Source organism: Equus caballus, chromosome 2 (genome assembly GCF_041296265.1).
Source record: "Equus caballus isolate H_3958 breed thoroughbred chromosome 2, TB-T2T, whole genome shotgun sequence".
NCBI lineage: Eukaryota > Metazoa > Chordata > Mammalia > Perissodactyla > Equidae > Equus > Equus caballus.
In genome coordinates, this window is record NC_091685.1 from 110,569,231 (window position 1) to 110,590,882 (window position 21,652).

Below are 21,652 nucleotides of genomic sequence, written 5' to 3' on the forward strand. Positions count from 1 at the left end.
GGTTTCAGGGCTCAGAGGGCTAGAGACAGAGGTCATTTCTTCAGGATCCACGAGGCACAGAGAATGGAAAGGGTCCATTGGTTTATATGGACAAATTTATTAGCCAAAAGTACATAAATCTGCTGAGCCAGACACAGGTGGGTGGCTTGGAATGCTTCTGTCCCATTCTGTTTTCAGTATCCTGGGAGGGGAACTCCCACACACAGCACAAAGGCCAGGTTCATCCCATTATACCCATTACAGCTAAAACATTGTTTGTAAACTTATTTTTTCCCTTAAGAGGCATGTTACTATGTGCAGGAGTTCTTAATAAAATAAGTATTCCCTTTCCCCAAAATTTAACCATTTAGACTCTCATATATGGAGTTTTCTTAAGCAAAACACGTATATCTTTGTCATTAATTGGTATTAAAAAAAAGCACGAAGAATTGAGTGAGTAAAACTCAGATACCTCTATAAAATCTTTTCCAAAACTAATAAATGCACACAAGTATGGGTCCATTTGGAGGCAGTCTCCAGAGCTGATGTGACGAAGTTCTATTTTGAGAGGAGTAATCGTTTTATTTTTATTTTATTTTTAAGTACTATGCAATAATGAAGTCTTCCCTATAGTCTGTAGTAAGTGGTGTGATCTCAATCCATCCAAAATCTGACAACAAAATCAGGACATTTTACTCTGAATTAAGAATATCAAAAATGTGTACAAGAAAATTAAAATAGTCAGATTTTTTTTTCCTGAGGAAGACTGGTCCTGAGCTAAAATCTGTTGCCAGTCTTCCTCTTTTTTTTTCTCCCAAAGACCTAATACATAGTTGAATATCCTAGTTGTAAATCCTTCTAGCTCTTCTATGTGGGATGCCTGCCACAGTGTGGCTTGACGAGCAGTGTGCAGGTCTGCACCCAGGATCTAAACCGGCGAACCCCGTGCCACCGAAGCAGAGTGTGGGAACCCAACCACTATGCCACCTGGCCAGCCCTAGATTTTTTTCAACTAAAAACTTGGTAAAGATTTTGAAGGATCATGCCCAGTATTGCTGAGGAGTCGGAAAGATGAGCATTTTCATGTATTATTACTAGAAGTGTAATGTGATGTCAACTTTTTGGAGGAAAATTTGTCAATATACATCAATTTTTTTTGATGCACATAGTTCAATCTAGAAATTCTATTTCTAGGAACTTGCACTTAGAAAAGTTGAGTACTAAGAAATAGCTGAAAAGATGTCCATACATATAGTTTATAATAACAAAAGGAAACAGCTTATAAGTTCAATAATAGGAGATTTGTTCAAGCATTCATTAGACAATTTGTTTTTCACATATCCCACTCTTCTGGGAATACAGCAGTAAATAAAAAGAGTTCATTGCTTTCATGGAGTTTACATTCAAGTGAGGGAAACAGACATAATTTAAAAATTACATAGTTTATAAAGACAACACGAGCAGTTGATTTAATTGATATGGGATGTGAGAGAGGATTAGAGATGAATCTGAAGATTTTGGCCTGAGCAACTGAGTGAACAGCTCTGGTGAATCTCTCAGACAGAAAATATCACTTTGTCCCACCCTGTGCTGTGTCCTCAGGTGAAGAGGGGTAATGAAAAACCCAGACAAGTTTGAGAGTGTCTAAAGAAAGAGGAAATAGGTGCCTAACTCCCCAGGGAAGTTAGGGGAAAAAGTTTCACGAAGAGTCCTGCACGCACAAAGCAGTCACCATAGAGAAGGGCAGCTGGGCCCGTCTAGGCGGAGTGGGAGGATGGGAGTAGAGTCATCTACTCCAAGAGCATCCTAAAGTCTGTGTGGCACCAGCGATGAGTGTTTGAGAAAGAGCAGGGTACCCTGAGGAGTCTAGTGGAACAGAAAAGGGGGAAACAAACTCACTGATGAGCAATTATGACTGGGCATCATGGCAGGAGGGTCATGGACAACAATAGAAAGAAGCATGTTAGAGTCAGCAGGTGCCAACAGAGGACAGAGGAAGGCGTGGACTGGAAGTCTGCTCCCCCCTGGTTTCATGGTACAGCGGTAAGCCCTTCCCCCACTCGCAGTAGTCAACACAAGAACAAAGACAGAGAGGAGGAACCTGAGCTGCGCTCCCCCCTGGAATGCTTGGATGTCACTGAACTGACAGTTTACCAGAAATAAACCAGATCTGCCGTTCAGAATAAAGGCCCACAGGAGTCCAGGTTGAGTTACAGAAAATTAATATTACTCCTTTCTCTCCCTTCCTTCCTTCTTTCTTTTTTTCCTTCTTTCCTTCCTTTTTTTTCTTTTTTACTTTTTATATGCCTGAGTTTGAGGCTAAGAAATCCACATCCAAGATATGGAATTCAAATACCCTCTAGGTGCTCCAGCTTATGGGTCCCAGGAAGGACCTGTTTAACAATTACTCACTAAGACAAGACTTAGCAGATGCTGGTGAGAATGCTGAGAAAAGGGAACCCTTGTACATTGTCAGTGGGAATGTAAACTGGTGCAGCCACTATGGAAAACATTATGAAAGTTCCTCAAGAAATTGAAAATAGAGTTGCTATATGACCCAGCAATCCCACTTCTGGGTATACATCCAAAGGAAACGAAAGCATTATCTGGAAGAAGTATCTGTACTCCTGTGTTCACTGCAGCATTGTTCACAATAGCCAAGGTATGAAAACAGCCTTAGTGTCCACCAACAGGCGAATGGACTGAGAAAATGCAGCACAGATACACAATGGAATATTATTCAGTCTTTAAAAAGAAAGAAATCCTGTCATTTTTTATAACATGGAGGAATCTGGAGGGCATTATGTTAAATGAAATAAGCCAGACAGAGAAAGACAAATATTGCATGGTATCACTTATATGTGAAATCTAACAACAACAACAAAAAAAAACCTCATAGAAACAGAGAGTAGAAAAGTGGTTTCCAGAGACTAGAGGTGGGGAAAAAGGGAGAGGTTGGTAAAAGGGCACAAACTTTCAGTTATAAGATGAATAAGATCTAAGAATCTAATGTATTACATGGTAACTATAGTTGATAACACTGTGTCATATAATTGAAATTTGCTAAGAGAGTAGAACTTAAATGTTCTTACCAAAAAGAGGTGAGGTGATGGATATGTAACTTGGTGGGGGGAATCTTTTCACAATGTGTATGTACATTGAATCCTCACGTTGTACACTTTAAATATCTTACAATGTTATTTGTCAATTATACCTCGATAAAACTGGAGGTGGGAAAAAGGCCGAATAAATTAATTAATTAAATAAACAAACAATTACCCCCTAACTCTTCTGGATCAATAGTTGTACTTTCAAGTGGTAAAATTTGAGCCCACCACATCTGAGTCTTTGGGACTTCCCAAGGAGCTGGCACTATGGCACTGTTGGCTCTGCAGCCTTCTGCCCCGGTTGTTGCCCTGACCACACTGCCCCATTGACTCCCTGCCCTTAACCTGTCCAGTCCACTCTCATTGGGGCAGCGTCACTGCTCAATTGTCCACGTGTTACTGATGAGGCAATGTTTTAATAGGAGGGAATTTTTCATGACTCAATATGTGAAAAAAAATAGACTAATTCATAGTAAGAAAGTGTCAACAACGTTAACACTAACTAAAAGATGCTTCTGCTTCTAGAGGATTTTTCACTTCTTTCTATATAATATCCATGGTGAGAAGAATAACCTTTAGGATGTTATAGATTAATAGAAATTCCCCCGAAAGACCACCAAACATTTTGGCTCTAACTCAATCCTAACCTACCTAAGATGAGGCAAGACCTTGACCCAGGGTCAGATGTGTCTCTACATACATTAGAGAAGTGGGATTTTTGATTTTTCAGTAAATTCCTGGTAAAGTTAGTCACTATGAACAAATTCCCCAGAGCCAGAAACATCCACAAACCTGAACCAGAATGATCCACATCTGCCTCAGGACTCAGGCTTACTGGTACTTCACAATAGATCCTTTTTCCTTAAAAGTTTCTGGAAAGGAAAGGTAAATGGAGCCTGCTGGAACATCATTTTGAAAATGGCCCTATAGCAATAAAAGCCCTGAAAGTTAAGCCAATAACAGGACTAAATACTAAACACAGTTACGAGTTCGAAAGCCACAGACCCCAATTCCCTCACTCAGCAGTCCAAGACTTGGCTCTCATAACCTCCTAAAAGAAAACATGATAAGTTCTCAAAATCTTAGTTTCATTTCTGAGTTGATTGCTCTAAAATTCCAACATCAAAAATAGAACAGGCTGAATGCTAAAACAGTCTAGGTGAATTGCACATCTTCTGATAACCCTGATTGGATTTTCACCTATTACATATTTATAATTAATAAATTTCTGCCAGATGATGCCTTTAGAAGGAAACAGTTCATTATATAATCCATAAACTTTTTTTCCACCCTGGTATGAGATGATCAAACACTTTAAATTTATTTGGGATGAGTGGGGATAAGTTTCTTGGATTGGAAATTCATTTCAGAGAGTTCTGTGTATGGAGTACCAATTTGGCTGAACATTTTTTAAAAAGTAGCACTTTCTACATGCCTATTTCTGAGCTCCAGAGAAAATGGAAAATAAGATTTGAAGCTATGATACAGCTATCAGGAATCCAAAACCACTCTCTACATATGCAGTGCAATCCTTCTAACTATCTGGTCATATAGTCTGGTCGATGTTCTAAGATTTTGTAAACACTCAGGACAACCACCTGAGAGCTACACGCTGTTGTGTGGTCTTAATTCATCGCAGCCATAATAAGTTCCATGTAGGTATGTTTTTTGTTTGTTGATTTGTTCTTTTCCACCCCAGCTCCAACTTTTCATGTAAAGCCAAAGAAGGACACCAAATTAAAACATTAACTTAAGAGACAGATCAGGCAGGAAATTCCAAAGTTAAGTTCCTCACTGTAATTTTAACTTTCCCATGATACACATTTTCTGGACTAGTTAGCATCTTGCATGTGTAGCTTTGGATAAAGAGTCAGATTCTGACCTCAGCCACATTCGTTTTATTTTTACTGAAAATGTAAGAGGGAGCAATGAAGAATCAAAGTGGGGTCAGAGGTCAGTAGGCTGGAAAAGAATTGCTGAAGAAAGTTATGGGAGGCACACAAATGGGGGAGACTGGAAAAGGAAACACAAGGCACAGACGGAGTTGTGTTAGTGAATATGCAACTGCATTTCAAGATTTCTTAATATGCATGTTTTCATGTACTTCTTTTCAAACATCTGTTAAACAACAATTTGAACCACATTAATGTGTTGTTTTTTTTTAATTTATATAGAACTTGAGTGTTTGGCTCTCTTTGATTTCACCTCTTGCTTATAAATCTTCAGACCAGTCATTAACTGCTTGTAAAGCCCTGGCACCTCATATATTGTCACTTAATTACGTTATGCTACAGTGGGCTTCCTAGGAGGCAAAAATTCTACACAAAAACACTTATAAAGAAAGCCAGGGCAGACAGCCTGACTAAGCCAGTAAGAATAAAAATTGTTGCTGACAAGGGAATAGAATTGACAACTAAAGGGGAAAATGAATAGTCAAGACATTTGAATTGTTGAAGGAAAGGATGTTTCAAATCTAGGCAAGGGGGAGGAAGAGAGTATAAAACTGGAAATGGAAGATTAACCACTAAGCCTGCTCAGAATGAATCATAAAGAGAGAAAGGGGATAATTAGCCCAAAGGATCTGGGCAGGAAGGGCCCAGGGCAAAGCCGCCTGGTGCATCCTGCCTCCAAGCCTAAGACATTGGAAACTGTACACTGTGGGAAGAAGGGCCTCCCTGGGGTGAGCCTGCCCCAGACAGGAGGCAGTAAGAAAGGCCCAGAGGAAAACGGGTTCAAATTGTAAGGCACTATTAAAATGAAAAAAACTGTGACCATTTCCATGAGAATACTCAATGCTGGAGAAGATGTGGTAAAGTTAGCACCCATGTATTACTGGGGACAGCATCAGTTAGCACAAGCTTTTCAAAAAGTAACTAAAAATATGTATCAAGAGCCATAAAACTACTATCAGCTTTAACATAAAATTTCTTTTTTTGGTCATTTATCCTAAAGAAATACCTCAGGATATAGAAATTAAATATAGAAAATATAGAAAAATCTCTATTCACAGAAATATTTGGGACAATACTATATATAAAGTTAAAAAAAAGGAAACAAACTAAATACCCAATAATAAAATACAACAAGTATTATATTATTGTGTATACACTCAGTGAAAACGAGTGATCATAAAAATCATGACTAGCACAGTAGCACCTATGAAGTGTTCCTGTCAAAAAAATAAAAATAAAATATTTGAACTTGAATCTACTCAAACTTTTAGATAAAACTTCCAATTTACAGAAAATACCAGGTTGAGAAGAACAAGTTAAATGGTCCATAAGTAAGTAAGTAATCCAGAATTACAGACAATTGACCTAGTGTCTTTAATAATTCAGCGATCTGGGGGTAAGTGGGGGAGAGGGTAATCTTCTAGAGTCTGTTGTCCGATAGAACTTTCTGCAATGATGGAAATGTTCTGTATCTGCACTATCCGATATGCTAATCACTACACATGCATGACTACAGAGCACTTGAAATGTGGCTAGTGTGACTTATGATCTGAACTTCTTAATCTCATTTAATTTCAATTAATTTCAATTCAAGAAGTCACTCGCGGCCGGTGTTTACCAGGTTGGATGACATGATTTTAGATTAAAAAGATTTAAGAGACACACAACCATATGCAATGTGTGGATCTTGTTGGATTCTGAACCAAACAAACCAATTTAGAACATCCGGCCCGAGTCTTTTGGGGAAACATGAATATGGCCTCAGTTAGGTGTAATTTTGTTAATTGTGATAAAGTTGTTGTGGTTACATGAAAAATTACTTATTTTAGAGACCCATGCTGAAATGTTTAGGGGTGAAATGCCAAAATGTCACAATGCCTGGGATTTCTTTAAAATGCTTCCATCAAAGAGAGAAGAAAGATGAAGCAAGTGTGACAAAATGTGGATAATTGTTTCATCCAGGTGAGGGGTCCATAGGGTTCATTATCGTGCCCTTTTCTGTGTGTGTGTACACTTGAGAGATTTTCATAATAATTTCTAAAACTCATAATTACACAGCAAATGCTTATCAACAATACTAAGTGAAAAAGGAGAAAAGAAATGTGCCTGATCAGCACTACTATAACCATTTAACTAGCAATGAGCTAACGTCTTGACATTCACTTGCAGGTAATCTATTGAGATGTTCAAATCTGTAAAGGATTGTACTTGCATTTCAATGAAGTTGGTAGAATAGAGTCAATGTGCTAGGAAATGCTTATAGGAATATTTTAAGTATGTTTAAGCAATCATTCATTAAGTATGGCAGGAAAGAAAGGGTTTGAGAATCACTGTTATCAACACATAGACATACCCATACATGCCCATATACAAAAAAGAGACTGGATGGAAACCCAACATGTAGCTTATTCCAGAATAGTGGCTTCGTTCATGCGGTTGAACTAAATAAAGAATCGACAAATTTTCTTAATGTGGTTATGTTACTTTTAAAATAAGATTAAAGCCACACTTAAAAAAGTGAGATCTATGGTTTGGTATATGGAATTATTCTTAATAGACCCTAACAACTTCTACTGCCAAAACACAAATCTATTTCTCCACACTCTACTGCCTTTTAACTGTTTTCAGAAGCACGCAAATAGAATAGAATAAGGATATTCACAAACATATTTGCAAATGTAATGTAATGTGAAGAGAAAATTTAATGTAATGTGAAGAGAAAGGGGTAATTTACATTACCTTAGAAGCTGAATAAATTTCTCCCTTCTTCTGATGTCAATGGTAATATTTAACATTATTTAATAATTAACTAATTAGTGGTACTATTCAATATTTGCCATTTATATAATATACAATATATTTAATATAGTCAGGCACTGTTTCAAGCACTTTACTTATAGCAGTTCTCACAACCACCCTTTGTGGTATGGGAGATCACTGTCCCGTTTTGAAGCTGGTGAAACTAAGACACAGAGAAGTCAAGTAACTTGTCTAAGACCACACAGCTAGGAAGTAGTGGAGCCAAGATTTAAACCCAGGAATTCTGCTCCAGAGTCCATCCTTTTAAGCACTATGCCACGTGAGCTCAGGTACTGTCTCTATTGTCTTTGTTCATTCGCAAGTGAGAAACAAGTACCTTTGTCTCTCATTGCAACATGCATTCCTCTTTCTGCAGACCAGAAAGGTAAGGACCTTGTAGCATCTTATGAAAAGAATAAGTAGTTGAGACAAAGAGAGGGACCATGGTTTGCTCTTATCCAACCTACATTTGAACTAACCTCCCACTCAGCCCTTGGTAACTAAACCTCCCCTTCATGGATGCTGAATCATCCTCACAGTCTCACCCTCAATGAGCTAAAGTTGTCATTGATGGCAGGTCAGCTCAGGTCATGCAAAAGAGCAGACCATCTTCTAGAATGCGCTTATTGCTGTGGTTTGTTCAGAAGCAAATAATAATTTTAAACCTGGTCATGCAATAGACGTTTTACATGTGATGCTTTTGTAAGAACATCTTAATTCAGCCTCACTGAGAAGTAAGGGTTTTTCCTGCAAAGTTAATTTTCTCAATAACTGAAGTTTAGTTTTTTAAAGAGACCCAATTTTTTTAGGAGCATCTTTCTAACCAATAGTAAGCAGCACACTGCCTTGTGTGATAAAGTATATGGAATATATTACAATCGTGTCTTCCTGGTGAGGCCATTTTATCACAGCAGATGCAGAATTTCAGTATATCACCCATCCTTGGACTAGACAGACATGTAGGGTTTCTCAGCCCCACACTGCACGCTCTCAGGCAGCTGTGCTTTTTGAGTTCCCACACCTGTCTCTTTTGATAGCTTTCTGGGATTCTCAATGGCTTGTCAGTTGTCATATGAGTTGACATTCTTCCCGTCGCTTTTCTAGCAATCATTCCTCTCCTAATCTGTTGTGGTTTTAGAAGTCATATAATCATTCAGGCTGCAAGTATGGATCTATGAATGTATTAATGTATGAATTTATGAATGTGTGTAGACATACATATCCCTTTCCACAAAGGATTCGTGACAGTTTTTTAAAATTATGCAATTAAAAAGAAAATGATTTTTGAGGGAATTTGAACAAGAGGAAAACAAGAATGGGTAAGTAATAAAGCCAAGAGTGAACAGCACACAGACTGAACCCCCCGGAGCCCTCCCTAATCGCCAGCACTAAGTAGCACACAGAGCTCTAAGCTTCCTGGAAGTCAGAGCAAAGATGGAAAAGTGACCAATTAGTTCCAGCTTCACAAGGCTCAGGAAATAAAAACAAGATGGCTCTTCAGAAAGGCTACTACCACTCTTGACGTGAAGACCTAAGTGGGCTTTTTTCATGGCCTTCATAAAAAGGATGATATAAGACAGAATAGACAACGTCTTCACTGGCACTCTGACAATAGCTAGTGTAATATATTTCAAATAGTGTTTCTTTTCACAGACCTTAATATAAGCCAAAAGCAAAGACTCAAGGAAAAAAACATGTAAAGTAAGAGTGAAAGCAATTGGACTGAGGAACTCTGAGACTCAGTGAGCAACGTGTACAAACTTTAGTATATGAACTCTGTGATGACTATTTTCCTTGATTGAAAGCTGCTGGCACATACTTCCTAATCGATGGCCCTGTTCCAGATATGTAGGTTTATAAACATTTGTACATATTTTATGGGGAAATCTATCTCTTTTGGGTACTATCCATTTAGAAACCACTACAAGCCCCTAGCCATTAGATTTAGTTGGTTCTCAGTTCCAGCCTTGCTGCTATCTTCATTTTATGAGAAGGGACAAAGAAGTCTTATTTGAACTCTCTTTATAATCTTCAGCTTCCAAACCTTCAATAAAAAAGATAAGATTGCCAGAGTTTTTAAGAAAATTTCTCAATTTGTAAATTAGCAAAGGGAATTGAATAAAGACATACTCTAATTCACACGCTAACTAGGAGATATTTTTTCATTATGAGCCCTTCTCTGAAGTGAATTTAATCAAAGTTTATTCACTGAATTTCAAAGCAAATCCACCAGCCCACTTTACCTTCCATTTAGGTCCCTAACAACAGGAGTTGAGGACTGTTCCTTCCTTTCCGTCTTTACTTGAGCCTACTGTATGCAGAGAAAGTCTGCAAGTTTGGATTCTTTCACAACACAATGAATTCCCTACACCACACCACAGCACAATTGCTCAGCTATCAAGTAAAGCTTTTTTATCCTGCTGAGTTCAAAGTTCAAAATTTATTTCTTAGCTTAATGCAACGCTAGTGCAAGTGTGTTTAATATATTCATTCTAAATGCCATCACAGGACGGTGGTGTCAACATTTTGGCTTTGTTTGGACAGCTTTTGTGCAAGTGCAAACACTGAGTGTATGAAATCTAATGAGATTAGGCGGTTACTGCAAAATTAAAGGCAGGCGACCAGACTTCAAAGACATTGCTGCAGTGCAAATCCCTTACTATGTTTCTCGGGCCATTTCAGCAAACTAAAGTTTGAGAATCACCTTTACCAAAAGATTTTCTTCATAGCAACCCTTTATTAGAATACTTGATATTAAATACCTCCTAAAGAGTACCTGTTTTCTTATTTTTTTTTTTTAAATCATCATTAAAGAGTACTATAATTAAGGAGGATGAAATTGAATTAAGACAAGTAAGAATTAACCAAAAGCTGTTTACAGACCCAGAATTAAACCTGAATCCTCTAAAAGCTGTGGATTTTGAGTGTGGTTTTGCTTTGTTTTGTTTTTGCAATAATATAGAAAACAACAAAAGAAATTTGACCTCATCACAACATAATAAATCTTCCGATTTTTTTGAGCATAATTGACATTTAATAAGGGCTTACTATGTCCCTAGTGCTGTTCTAAATGATTTGTATATATTAAATTAATTCCAACCACAACCTTACGAGACTGTTAATATTATTAGTCCCAATTTATAGATTAGAAAACTGAAGCTTACTGAAATTAAGCTGTGGTTTATTAAACTAGAATAATAGACCCAGGGTTGAATAGGAGATATACACTGAAAAAGTGAGAAAGAAAGAACCTTGTGTCTAATCGCAAGCATTTTTTTTTTAAAGGTATGCTTTTTTTGGTGAGGGAGATTGGCCCTGAGCTAACAACTGCTGCTAATCTCTCCTCTTTTTATTTTTTTCTCCTCAAAGCCCCCGTAGATCGTTGTATATCCTAGTTGTAAGCCTTCTAGTTCTTCTGTATGGATGCCGCCTCAGCACGGCTTGGTGAGTGGTGTGTAGGTCCATGGCCAGGATCCGAACAGAGGAACTCCAGGCTGCCAAAGCAGAGCACACAAACTTAACCACTCAGCCACAGGGCCAGCCCCTAAGCACAAGCATTTTCAACTTCAGGCAAGAGATACAAAGGACCCTCCAAAGAAGGGACAATAAACAAACGCATGTTACCTAAGAATCAGTGCTCCTGGGCATAAATCAGATTATAAAAAGAGGCGTGTAAGCTTCATTACGGCAGGCCAGGGATAACATGGTTAGGAAGAAGAAAAAAGCAGAGATTAGCTAGAAGCTGTCTCTCCTGAGGGGAAATGGAGGGGTGGATGGAGGAGGGTGCCACTGCAGATGTCTCCAGTATAACACACCTGCCAACCAAGTGTCCAGCACTGTCAATGAGAGTAAGAGGCTAGTTAAAGAAAATGAAGGTTTGGAGAAAGCAATAACTTTGGGTGAATCATAGAAAGTAGCTATTTGACCATTTTTTAACCTACTAAATTGGTAACTTCATATGGTGCAACCTAAGGTGTTGGCATTTTCAAGTGGAGAGGCTTCTGATACCAGTGTGTTACATTGGACATGTGGCCAATCCAGCAAGAACTACATATATGGATTTATGAGTCATCAAGACATGGCCGATAACTTGAAATTATGTCAGAGGTTGCATTTCCAAGGGTAAAAAAGAAGGGATTGCTGGGAGTACTCAGTTAGAAGAGAGAAAAAATTATGGGTGTGTGAGGATAAATATGAAACTCTGCGACCACTAATGTCAGACCAGAAATGATTAATATTTTGGAAGGCAAAATCAGAAGCAAAAACTTTCGGTAGAGACAAAAGATGACCATGGTATAGTGATTTCCGTCGAATGGTAGATTGCAGGGGCTGGGGGGCAGGTAGGGTGCAGGGCAGACAGTGAGGAAATATGGGTATAAAATGTTTACACACATTCCATGAGCTTACTCTTGAGAGGCAGGTAAACACGATTTTCTCTTTCTTAATGAGATGTTATTACAAATAAAAAGGAGTGGAGACCACTTGGTAGTTTCTTGAAGACAAAAGATCCAGGCATTTTTAATAGCAAAAAAAAGAAAATGTAGGGGCCAGCCTGGTTGGGTTCACAAGTTCCACTTCGGCGGCCCGGGGTTTGCCAGTTCAGATCCCCCGTGCAGACCTACGCACTGCTTGTCAAGCCATGCTGTGGCAGGCATCCCACATATAAAAAAGTAGAGGAAGACGGGCACGGATGTTAGCTCAGGGCCAGTCTTCCTCAGCAAAAAGAGGAGGATTGGTAGCAGATGTTAACTCAGGGCTAATCTTCCTCAAAAAAAAAAGAAAAAGAAAATGTAGATGGTAAAACAGCAGACAGTAGCCAAGAGAAAAGGTTAAGAACACAATATGAATTTACATGAGGCCTAAGGAGGAATCACGGCCCTAGAATGGATGGAAATATTGGTAAAAGACTGGAGGTTCCACAGAAGGAGGAATATTTCTGCTCTTTATAACTTCATGGTACAGAAGCTTTAAGAAAAAATGTTGATACCAGTTTTCAGTAAGAAAAATCTGCCTTTATCCTCAGACGATCATGCTCTCAGAAATGATTGTAAATGCTAACGTCCATTAGGTAATCTTGCTCCTATGTACACGTGGAAAGCTGCAGACTGTTAAAAGGCGGTACCGGGGTGAGGCAGGAAGAAGTTGATGGTCTTAACAGTCTTCCTGAACATAGTGGGATTAGTCTCCATTAGGGAAAGATCAAGAGTTTAAGTCACTGGAAGTTGTAAAAATTCAGTGAAGTTGCTGGGAGAGAAACTCATAAAGGAAAAATGGTAAATGACATGCTAGTAACGGGAAGGATGGACACAGAGCAAGATAATATATCATATCACCAAACTTTACTTCTATCATTTTTTTGTCCCCATTTCATGTTACTTACATTCTGCCACACATAGACCCTTAGAGGGCAGGAATTCTTATTCATAATTCTATTTTGCAAAAGACCCAGAACAGAGTCTTGCACATAGTGGACATTTAATAAACATATTCGATGAATGGGGCGAACTGATAACAGGTTACTAGTTTTGATAGTTAGAATTTACAACAGAATGGTTTAAAAATATTTTACATTAATGAAACTAAATCTAATAATAATAATAACAACTAACATTTATAGAGTACTTACTATGGGCTAAATTTTTACATAGACTATCTGATTTAATCTCCATAATAACCCTAAAAGGTAGAAACGATTATTATCACCACTTTACAGCTGAGAAAAAATGAGGCGGTAAGAGGTTAGTGGTAGTACAAGGATTCCAACTGGGGCTCTCTCAAAGCCAGAAGGTACACAGAACACCTGGCCAAGCGCCAGGTTTCCGTGAGATGGTACATGAAGCAGTCACTGTAGTACAACATGGGCCCCAACATGACAGCCAGCCTGCAGCTTGACGTTCATAATGACTGTGTGGCTTCATCCGAGGCACTTTCTATTTCCTTATCTGTGTAAGAAGAAATTGGACAAGATCTTCAAAGTAGCTTCCAGGTCTGAACTTCTGCAACTTTAAACCTATTCCCCATAATGGAATTAAAAGTAGTTAAAATTCTTGCATCATCTTGATTGGCTGATGCCCAAAGGCACTGAGAATCATGTTTGTAAAACTGAAAGGGGTTGGTAAAAGTGTGAGGCTTTGGAAAGTTAGTTGCTTGTCTTAGAATTTGTTATTAAGATCAGATAACTATTAATGTCACCAACAGACAATAAAGCAAAAATTCTACAAAATTTTATTATTCTCATTTGTCTTAACAAGCAACCTACAAAGCAGCAGCCAGAGAGGACGTACGTAACGTCAGGAGTGAGGCAACCACAAATGAAATAAAACCGGGACTTTGTTAGGAAGGACGAGTGCCCTGTCCCAAACAACCATATGAATTCAGTGGTGCAACTTTACAATTGCTTTTATGAGAAAGCAAACATTTTTAAAGCACGAGGACTCAAATGATAATGGTATTTTAAAAGGTAATGCCAGACACAGCTCTCTACTACAGTTCCTCAAATGATGCTCAAACAGCTCATAAGACTGAAACAACAGCTAGAAGACACAATTGAGGGAGCAATGGCCCTCCAACCAGGAGACTGGAATAATCGAGCTCAAGTGCCCAGACCCAATAGGTGCACACTTAGTTACAGAATCCAAGGTCATTGAAAAAGGACCTTTGCGTTTTAATTTGAAAAGAAATGGATGAGTGGATTCTATTTAGTTTGCCCAAGGAAAAAGTGGCTTCCCCCAATGCAGAAGTGGTCCCCCCAAAGGTAAAGTTCTCTTTTCTCCCAATGAGAACAAAGAATTTTAACTCTACCATATTGTTATTTCCTTATAGCAGCTCACTGATACACTGATTACACCTAAAGCATATGAAGGTAGATTGGCATCAACTAGAAAACTATTGCTGTCCTTGTTGTTTCTCCCCTGTTTGCCCCCCAAATAACTTAGTCTGGCCCAAACCTCCAATGTTGCAACAATTTCTCTTTCAGGAATTCCAAATCCTTTCTAAAACTATGGATTACTTTTTCTGCTCACTAATAGAAGGGGAAATCCTGCCCTTAGTCAAAGCCACAGAGAAGTATTTGGTGGCTTGCCACAAAATATGACAAAAAAAATGTAATGACTTCTCATCTTCAGAAATTACTTAGCACTTTACTTGCAGTTCAACTCAGAGGGAACCATTCGTAGAAGAGAATAAGGACTAGAGGTATATTTTCTCAAGTTATCAGACGAGGTGGGGGGAGGCGGCACGCCCACCGCTCCTGCGTGTGTGTTCATGTTAATTTAAAGGAAGTCTCACTTTCACAGGAAAACCACCCGCGGTACGAAGGATGATGACTCTGACCCACCAGGTTGGCAGGGGGGTGCAGATTCTTGGGAAACCAGTCTCTGTGGTTCACCTCACTCCCTGATAATGACAGGCCCTTGCCTTACCCTCAACCCTAAGAAAGAAAAAAATCAACACTCTAAAAATAAGAAGAAAGAAAAGGGGAGTGATGTTCTTGCCAATGCTAGTAACCAGGAGGCCTAGAAAGAGGTCACTGGATACCCTGCTATTTATTGCCCATTTCCACCCATAGGAAGCTGGGCTGAGAGCTTGCCAAAGGGAAAGAGAAAATAAAAATGTTCTCCATCCTTCCTGTTGACATTAACAGAACCAAGTCACGTACATCATTCTAGCTCTAATATTTTCCCCTTCTACATAGAGTAGCTTTTTTAGGTCAAAGTTTTTAAGAAAAAGAATTTAAACTATATCTCCAAGTTTTAAGCCCATATCTTTCACATATCTTACACTTTCTTCCATTACTCAATTGAATTTATGGAAATAAAAGACTACTTTAATCCCTTATCTAAGAGGCCATGTTTTCTCGTTTTAATGAATATAAGTTAAACAATTAGAAGCTCCCTTAGTCTACCACTCCAGAGTGAACCAGCCATTTACTGAGATTGAGTTTACACTTTTAAGAAAACATCTTCCCACAGGGAAAATAAGGTCAAATTCCTAGGATAAGAAATCATAATAAATTCAACTTTACTGCCGAAGTCAGTGGTTTGAGGAAAGGTCAAAACCAATCCCCAGTCCTCTAAATCATTCTATCTTTAAAACAAAGAAAGTAAACACTGTTAGTGATACATAATTATTTGTATACTTCTCTGAGTAGGAATTTTACCAAATAGAAGTGTTCCCTTAAAAACAAAAGAATCTGACTTATTATAGACGGTAAAGCCAACATGGAGATGGTGTGCTTTGGGGGGACTCTTTCAACTTTTGCTATACAAACCCGGTATATACAACCAGCACGCCAGCCTTCTCTCCGCTGCTGCAAAACTTCCAGATCCTTGCCTTCTCCGGGTTTCACCACCCTGTTCCCTCAGCCTAGACAGACCTGTCTTACTCATTCCCTTTGCTTCTCCAGCCTATCTGGTTTTTCTTGTTTGGGTGTAAATGTCACTTCCTCAGGAAATTCTTCTCTGAATTCCCAGTCCCTGTTTATCCCATCCTACCCCCACCCTCACCTCCACTCCCCACCATTATTTGCTCTCATGTACTCTCACTTGTGTTTCATAGCCCTTAAAATTAGTTCTTTGTGTAACCATATATTAATGGCTATGTAATTTTTATGTCATGCCTTCTGCACTTAATAAGCTCCAACACAGCAGCGGCCACATCTTTCTTGGTTACTGCTAGAGCATAATGTAAATACTCAATGAAACGTTCTGAAAGAGTGACTAAAGATTTGCATGAAATGTTCATTGCTGTTCTATCAGCTCCATACCACTTTCTGAAAATCCTAGAGAGTAAAGATTGGAAACATTTCATCAGAAATCATCCTGTCTGAAGCAATAGGATTCAAAAAGGAAAACAGTCAATGAATCCCTGACCTGTGAAAAGGGAACGACAGATAAAACAAACCTTGCCAAACAGAGGGCCGCTGAGTGGAATGGATGATAAAGCTAGAAGACAAGCTGGGGGTGGGAGGGTCAGATTATGGAAAGTTAAATTCAGACTTGAATATATTATAAACAATCAAAAATGTTTGCGTAATAAAGTAACATGACAAAGTTGTAAGATTATTCCAGAGGTAAAATTGATTCAAGGGGTAGAGGCTGAAGGCAGCAACCAATTAGGAAACGAAAATACTCTAGGTTTGACATAAATAGGGACCTCAGTGATTGTGGTATGAGTGGCAATGGGAAAGAAAGGCTTGATTATGAGTTCATGAAAGAAGGACTGATAAGACTGGGTGAGGAAGGGCTCAAAATTCCTAGAGACATCAAGCTGGGTGGAACGGAGTAGAGCTCCATTACAAACAGTTCTTCCCTCTGCTCTCAAGCTTCAGCCTCATCTTCTTCACCTATAAAATGGAAAGACTGGCCCAGATGATCAGCAGCATTTGGCGTTCTCTAAATTCGGCTATTCATAGAAACCAGAGAGTCAGCAAGAGTCATAGTCACAGAAACAAAAGAATTGTGTTTCGTATTGGATATGTTGAGCTTAAGATAAAGTGAGACATCTTGAAAAAGTTCTCCAGCAAGCAGCTGGGAATACAGGATGGACGAGTCTAGAAGAAAAGCAAGCTGGAGACACAGATTTGAGAGTCGGAGGCCTCAAGGGTTACTTGAAGAGATGGGAGTGAATAAAATAGCAGAGGGAGAGTGTGAAGAGACAGGAGAGAGTGGCCAGCTCAGATCCTCCCTAGGCCAGGGAACTCCAATCTCAGGTCACTCGTGCCCATAAATCTCCCCTGGAGGTAAAGGGTTCATTTCTGCTCCAGCACAGAGCTTCTGATCCCACTTCTTTAACTCAGACTGGTGGCAAACTGCAACCAGTAAGTAAGGCAGGACTAAAAGGAGCTAAGATCCGGCATTCCCTATTGGTTCCTGTGACAAGTGGAGAATCCCCGAAGTCGTGCTGCAAGTACAAATAGATTCTGTGGCCTTGGGTTGCCACTAAAAAGACGTTTAGCTGTTCTGTCCTCCCTTTCCTCATGCCCCCCAGTCTGGGACCACTTCAGTTACCCAGAGGCAAAGCTGACGACGGTGGGAGAGCAGTCTGCACAGCATTCATGCAATGCTTCAGTGGCGGTCCTGGGAAGAGCATCCTGGTCCTCTGCCTTTCAATCCAATCCTCTTCTCCAGCAATCATCCCGCCTATTAAAAGCATATGTGCTACACCTTTAAAAGTCTCTTTGCCCTTAACTGTGAATAGTGTTTCATTGTCTGCTGCCATCCTACCAGAGAGGGAGCATTGTGCAGTTCGACAAAACTTGCACCCTTGAGCAGCTGAGAGCTCAGTTTCCTCCAACGATCCGCAGGCCGGCGAACACTGCCAAGGATGTGATTATATATCAGTTCTCCTTGAATCGCATATAGGAATATTGTTGCTCTGTGGCCTGAGCCAAACAATCCGAGTCACCTGACATCCTCCATCCAACATTTAGGAGTCATCAAACTTAATTTCCCCTTTGTGCAATAAAACACCAAGAGGAAGCTTTAATAGATTGTATTATGTAACGGTTCTATAAAAATAGCAGGCCAGTGCTGGAGCACTTCCTTCCTGGGGCCCAGTAACCTATGCTGAAAGGATACACACTGGTTGCCCAGGCAACCATGAGAGATGACACTAGGGAAAAAAACAGCAACAAAAGGACCATTTTTTGGCTCAGTCAAATGAGGTCTGGCTTCAAGCTTGTGATACAGTGAATACAGACAGCCCAGCACCGAGAGAAGGAACCAGTTAGCAATTCTACTCAGGCACCAGTAGCCTTGCAAAGCTGCCCTTGCTTTCATTTTTTTTTCCCACTTGTTTTTTTAAAAAGGAAAAGAATGTCTTCCCCTAGTAATTTTATTTTTAATTCAAAAAAGCATAATCTTTGATGGGAGTTAAACTGTAGCAATCACTAAACAATGTTTATTCTATTTTTCCTTTCTCTTCCCAGGAGCTCAAAAGATAATTTCAGTTACATGCAATTGTCTTTTGTTTTCTCCTAGTTTGTACAGGATTTGATTATGCAGGAAGCAACTGGTTTAATGGTAACAAGCTTTATAAACAACCTATAAATAAATAAAATAAATCAGGGACACAGCCGTTTTTATGCATTTTAAAAGTGAATAATAACCATTTCTGGGATCCCTCCCCACAGCAGACATCAAAGGACTTTCTTTTAACAGACTACAATCTCCTCTCTCCTGCTGTACTGAATTAGAGCCCCAACATTTTATTGTTATCATTACCATCATTAATATTATTGCTTCACAAAAGGGACTGCCATTTTAATTTCAGAAAATTGGTTTTCCCAATATCCTGAGACTAGTGGGAGAATGTGTGTGAGTTCCTGACTCGTACCTAAACGTTTTCCCTTTTACAAGGAGGAAATGGGCCCTCGGGGATTTACAAACATGATTTGGAACCTCTGGAAAATAAAACCAAGGATGAATCAGATGAGATTAAGCTCAGCTCTCTAATACAAAGCAACGTCAATAGTTCTTTCAAAGCAATTCTTGAAAACAGTGCTCATAAATATGTAATGAATTTTTATCCAAAAGACTTGTTTAAATCCTCATATATAAAATGATTTATTTCGAGATTAGGTATGCAGCACAAAGCAGACATCCTCTGATCAAGTGGGAATAAAATCTGTGAAAGCAAGTGGTAAAGCATTATGTAAATATAAACGGCTGGGATTATGATCACCCTGTGAACTGGAATGTTTGAAGGAGGAAAGCCAAAAAAAATAATCAACGATGTATTCTTCAGAAAAATATCCTCTATCTGTCCTGTCTCTTCCGGTTTCGTTCCTCCCTCTTGCTGCCCTCCATCAGTTCATTCAAATCTTCACAGCATCCGTTAATCATTTGCCTGCTGGCAATTAGCTAATATTGGCTGTCTTCACAGACCAAAGGGAAATGGAGAGTCAGAAATTATTCATTTATTTTTATCCATGTACATTGTCAAACTGGAGATTCTGGTCTCTGAAGGGTACCATTTAAGGCAAAATTCCAGTCCTTCCCCTAAAGTGGGTCTAATCATGTCTGTTTACCACATCTGGGCTCTCTTCAAGATGGATTTAGAGACAGATTAATCTTTAAACATCAGATGCTGTTGAAACACAAAACATCCTTTATTATCAAAGTTGCAAACTTCAGGCTTAAGTCCTTTAAGACCTGGGACCCTGTATCTTTGGAGAAAACTTATGCAGAATGCATGTGCCTTAAAGTTACTGGGCCTTATTTTCCTTTTGTGCTAAGGGTTTTGAAATCAACAGGATTAAGTTGCAGATAGTTGGGTTTTATCCAGATCTTTATTTTGACTCTAAAAAAGGATTGAAGAAGGCTTTGATGAAACGGACGTGAGTTAGCATTCAATAGGAGCTCAACTGCAGGGGAGAAGCCTGACTTTGAGGAAATAGAACAGTGTATCTCCTTAGTTTTCTGGTCTGTGATTTCAGTTTACCAGCACTTAAGCACATGGCACAAAATAAAGTGTACAGGAGTTAGAAAGCTTGGTATATGACATTGAATTCATAAATCCTTTTCAGTTATTATAGAAATACTAAATAAAATTAAGCTGGGATAAATATTTCTTAGGCTTCAAGTTCTCAATTTAGCATGTCCTCTGATTGCTTCTCGCATGGACTATGTCAATATGAATAATGATGTTGATCGTATGGCCATTCCTTTTAGAGGTTACAGATTATAGTTCTCTAAGTATATTTATACAGGAAGAAAAGTACATAATGAAGCATGAGATAAAGTACCAGTGCTCACTGAAATTTGCTATATGCAAGGCTGTTCTGCCCTGTAGGAACTTACAGTCTAGACTGGGGTTTAAGAACCACTGCTAGGCATTCGGTAAGCCCTAAAGAAGTATTATAGCTAAGAAATGCCAGAGGAGCTTTTTGGGAAACAGAGATCTCTGTGGGCTGGACAGACCAGGGAAGGCTTGGCAAAAGAGTGGGACCTGAGGTCATCCTGAGAAAACAGATAGAATTTAAGCAAATAGAGAGGAGAGAGATTGAGAAGGGAGAAGGCATAACCAAAGGGGCCCAGATCCTAACATCCACGGCTTCTTCAGAGGACTATGGAGAGACAGAGAGTGTGGAAGTAGAAACAGCGCTTGGAAGAGAGAAAGGCAGGAAATAGCATTATTTGGATTTATAGGAAAGAAGATGTAGATCATTCAACATTTAATATTGAGCTACAAGGAAACTTAGACATCATTTTCATGTGATTTGGGGAAAGATTCATTCTCTGCTTGCCTCAATTTCCTTGGCTGTAAAATGGAGATAATAATAGTAATAATGATACTAACTTATAATGCATTAAACGAATATAAGTTGTCATGTTACCCAGGTCCCTCAGTCTGCATTTTAATTTTAGTTAATATACCATTTCATGTGCATTTACTCAGTCTCAAATTGTGATGTCTATTTGGTGAGATTAGATATCCCCAATCCAGCCCACGGCCCTGTCCTTTGTAAGAGATCAATTGAGGAGTTGAGGCCAGTAAATTTCCCCCACTGGCTAGTAGGAGGGAAGAGGCCCTGAGAGAGCAGGCCTCTCTCCAGATTGAGTCAGTCCCCAAAAGAGATCATGCCATTTACCCACTAACATCCTCATCCAAATGTGGCCAAGAGGAGGAAAGGGTGATGGTTTAGACCAGAGGAAATGCCTGCTGGCAGCTTCTTCCTCCCGTGGCCAGCCAGCTCTCCGACTTACTGTTTCAGCTTCCTGATCAAATGCATCGAAGGTGGTTGCCTGGAACACGGACTCCAGTTTCTCAGGCTCCTGGAATGGTTCTGACGGCAGCAAAAGTTAACTCATTTTC

General features: G+C 39.2%; 1 long non-coding RNA gene across 2 annotated transcripts in view; it reads right to left on the reverse strand.

Annotated features, from left to right (window-relative positions):
- Positions 1 to 21,652, reverse strand: part of LOC106782887 (uncharacterized) — a 138,613-nt gene that overhangs the window by 110,180 nt on the left and 6,781 nt on the right. The window contains exon 1 of one of the 2 annotated variants that reach the window (XR_011436124.1): positions 3,879 to 3,958. The exons of the other annotated variant lie outside the window; for it this stretch is intronic. This is a non-coding gene — a long non-coding RNA (uncharacterized lncRNA). Of the gene's footprint in view, positions 1 to 3,878; positions 3,959 to 21,652 lie in introns of those variants that run through there. 2 annotated transcript variants of the gene reach the window in all.